Genomic DNA, 4,414 nt, shown 5'->3' on the forward strand with positions numbered 1-4,414 from the left:
AAAAATTCCGAATCTCGCACATCAAATTTCATTTCAGTTCCAGTAATATATTAAGTATTGCAAGGGTATTGCAGGAACATGGTAACTTCAAACTGAAGCAATTTTTTGAAGGGACACTAATATTATGAGGAAAATATGTATATATTACACTAATTGGATTTTCTGTGGGTCCGGAGACGCACTACATAAGTCCCTTTCATACCTATCAATACATTAAAACGGTGTCTCATTAAGGGTTTTGACCACCTTAATCAGAGGGTCCGCACACTCCCATGTAATTTTTATTTTTTTGAGTTTTTAACTTTTTTCTTCTCTCTAAGGTTAATAGCGTCTATAAGGATGAATCATGAATTGATGAAATCGCTGTTAGATTTTTTTGTCGATACCAACATAATAGGTTTATAATAGCCTCACCCAAAATCCCAGCAATAGGCCCTCGGAGGCACTGGAAGGTACCGGCGGCTAGATCGTGGTGCTAATCATACGTATTAACCTGCTGAGATCCTACACCTCTCTCTCTCTCTCTCTCTCTCTCTCTCTCTGATGATGATGATGATGAGAACAATATATACACTCGAAACGTTGGACGCTAATGTCGATTTAATCCGGTCCGAGAACACTTGTACGAATCACGTTGCCAGGAAAGCTACAATTCCTCAATTCCTAATTTCGATTGTTTCTCTTTTCTTCTTTGACATGACTGAACTAGTTTAGAAAGCCGTAACATGATTCTACCACGCTTCCGTTCAGGTTCTCGACTGATATTTACTTGCAGCAAAGAACTCAAGCAAGTCCAGAGTATCGCGTTCACAGCAGGTCTCTGCCAATAGATCCCGAGATATTTATTACAAAGAAAACCGCAATAGCAAACCAGGAACATTGGTTTCCAAGCAGCGAGAGCGCTACAGATGCAATGTTGATGTTCCGTAGTTCATCTGTCGTACATTGTTTGGTGCTTTCCTTAGAATGTAATGATGCTACCATGTCTACGCACGCTTCCGAATGTACCCACATGGAAACTGAAGATCCAGGTTCGGAAGTACGCAAAGCGAGTCCTTCCAAGCAGATTTGATATGGCAGATGTTCCTTGTCTATAGGACAATAAACGTCTGGAAATGTAATACTTAGAACACGATTCTGTGAACAATATTTTCGTCGCTTCCTCATTGAACGTGATTGAGATACGTCCAGCATCTCTCTATCAAGGATCAAGGTATCTTGAAATCAAAGTCTGTACTCAAAAGAATGTTTATACAACTGTGGAAAATGTTATAGGACTTTTAAAAGACAGAAGTCAAAGTATGCCCCCCCTCCCCAGTATTTTCCCATCATGTTAAATAAAATTACTACCCCTACCTGCTTTCAGTGTGATTAACTTCATACACACACACACACACACACACACGCACACAAGACAGTTTCTTATTTTGTTCAAATTGATGTTGCTTGTTTGATTTATTACAGAATATGTACGTGCAGATCTACCTAATTTTAGAGATGAGTATGTAAAATGTTTAACAGTATCATTGTATAGGTAATGTATCCTACAATTTCTTTATTCCATTTTTTTATCTTTAAGTCCCCTTTATGTATAGCATGTCTAATCAGGAATGGACTTACAGTTTAAATTTGGGCCAGAACTACGTGCAATATGCCTCCATGGGGTATTGAACCAGGGACCCCTTAATTACAAGGCGACGACGTTATCACTACGCCATTGCGGAGGCCCCGAGCACACGATTTCTTATGAATCTCATGGGCAAGGTTTTACATTAAAAATATTTTTTCTCATTAAACGTCTACACCCGGTGGAGGCACATAGTAGTTCGGATCACACTTTAAACTGTAGATCCAGTCCCTTTAGACTTTCTGTACAGAAAGGGGACTTAAATAAAAATTCAATCAATCAATTTTTGAACTTCTCTAGTATATTCCAAATAATTTGTTCTTTAATTGACTTCATTTGTTGATTTAATGAATTCCAAGTCATTCTCCTTTAGGTGGACACATTTGGTATGATACAGTTACAACAATACTTACGTACACCGTATTTTGAAAAGGGTTTCCTGCCCTGACACAGGATTTAAACATGCAGAACAAGTACTTATTTTCAAGCCGTTCCTACGTTGGCTCCTATATCGATATATAAAGTAATTGCACACGGTAAATTGCCATAAAGGTAAAAAAGGTAAAGTGGTCCCCTGTGCATAGCACCAAGCCATGAAGGCGTATAGGGGGTGTGGGGGTAACGCCCCACACTTTCTTGATCCGGTCGTGAGTGGGGGTGATGTGATCAGCATCACGCCCCTGACCGCCTTTACCCCCCAGGGTTTCCCCCAGGTACCCATGTTATTCGACGCTGGCTGGGCGCCGGGGCCGCTTCCAACCTTAGAAAAGTTCCCGGATTTGAACCGGCCGGGGATCGAACCCGGGACCTTGAGCATGGTAGTCAGACGCGTTACCAACTGAGCCACCGCGGCCATTCACTTGTAATTCGTTTCTTTACATCGGTTCACTTACAAATTTTAGCAATAAATCGTTATACATGTTCGTTAGTTTCCCTTTTATAGTTATAGCTTTAGTTTATTATTTACTGCGTTATCTCGTCATATTATTTCAGGCTAAAAATGTGTAAACTCATTAAATTCTCACATTATTTGCGGAGCAGAAACAACTTGGTCTTACAATTTTTTCCTCTGTCTATGGCGTCTATGGCATACAGAAGAAATCTACCATTGTAGAACCTTAGGGGGAAATGTAGATTCGAGCAGGACTCGAATCTGGTCTCATGAATGCTCTGTAGGAAGTTTTTTAATGACACGCAAGAGACAAGTGTTCGATTTCGGTCAAGTATGTACCTAGGGGGCCAAATCTACCGGTGCTGATTACTATGACCAACGTCGACGTCTACACTTCGTATATATCGTCATGGTGCGCTGCAATGAACTGTGCAGACGACACTGTCCTTAATCATTATCATTATTTCCCTCCCACACAAAATTACTACTCGATATTCACAGTTTGTAATGAAAACAGTTCAGGAAGCTTAGTGACACTCAAAGTAGCCTCAGTTGGGGATCACTTCAGTTTCACGAAATGCAAGTTTCATCTTGTACAGTCACGGACACTTCTGGGTTGTAACAATTCCGTTGAACGTTAATGGCATTGCTACAATCCAGAAATGTCCGTGACCGTACATACAGCTAATATTGGTCAAAGTGTCCTTCGTCATGTTCGTTCATTCCGTATAAGGTCGAAAAATTGAAACAAAATTGCCAATAAACAAAATAGGACGTCTGTTCTAATGTCAGTGCAATTTCATTCCCTAAGAAAGCATAGAACGTAGAAGAAATCGATGGACAATTTGCTGTAACACTATGCATGTAAACCTGAACAGCAGATTTGCTGACAGTCTTTTTTTTCTTCCACTGGTATCATACTAAAAGAGACAGCACGTTGTGGAAACGGTAATTCTTTTTTCAATTTTGGTTATTTGAGGTCGATTTGCCATCCCTTGGGTTAATTGCACGGAAAATTAAGTGCAACAAATCTATTGTTTCCATCGGCGTGGCATTCGCTGGAATCTGTAGGGATTCGCTGTTCCCATCTGTTGTTTTGCTTGTGACGTGGCAGAGTTTGCAGAATTTGTGGTGAGCGTTTTATATGTCATCCTTGCGCAGGAATCATGCTGCTCTTCTCTATATCGTTCCAATTTTAATGTATGTACCGCCGAAGCGAGTATCTGGGGGTGAACCTCAGTTATATAAGACTTTCAAACTATCACATATATGGAAATAGTAGAATTTATGTTTAGCTTGTCTTAAGTTTTATTTATTTATTTATTTATTAACCAATCGCCTATAACAGAGCGAATGCTCCAATTACAATAGGCATTACAATTTGCTATATATAATAAAATTTACATCAATATATAATACATGATACAAACACATAGTAATTATTACACAAAACATTAGATAAATATGAATACAAAAAGATATACAAATACAAAAGTTACACAAATACAAAAAATTACATACATATACATATTACAAATTTTGAACAGAGGAGAAAACTACAGGACAGAAGAAACAAAACATAAACAAGTAACAAACTATAAAAGCTTGAGAAGAATAAAGAAATTATACGAATAGCACTATTTAAATAGGAAACAGGAATAATCAATACAAAGCAAAAGTTCAAATTTGAATTCGTTTATATGTATACAAAATTTAGAAAGCTATAAATTGTATTTGAGGCTATAAATAAATCACTCTAGAATTAGATCTGTTTTATTTGTATATTATATCTAATATGTTGTTTAAACTATATAGATAGTTTTTAATATTAAAAGCAAAATCCAAATCAATTCCAATCGGGACAATATTATTATGTTTACTTAATAATCTAATGA

The 4,414-nt window shown here is 37.8% G+C and overlaps 1 pseudogene; it reads right to left on the bottom strand.

The window, feature by feature from the left end:
- Window positions 1–3,641: 3,641 nt before the first annotated feature.
- On the bottom strand, window positions 3,642–3,742 carry LOC145984577 (U6 spliceosomal RNA; annotated as a pseudogene).
- Window positions 3,743–4,414: the final 672 nt, after the last annotated feature.

The sequence above is a fragment of the Lepisma saccharinum genome, chromosome 2, assembly GCF_977018435.1.
Source record: "Lepisma saccharinum chromosome 2, izLepSacc3.1, whole genome shotgun sequence".
In the NCBI taxonomy this organism is placed as follows: domain Eukaryota; kingdom Metazoa; phylum Arthropoda; class Insecta; order Zygentoma; family Lepismatidae; genus Lepisma; species Lepisma saccharinum.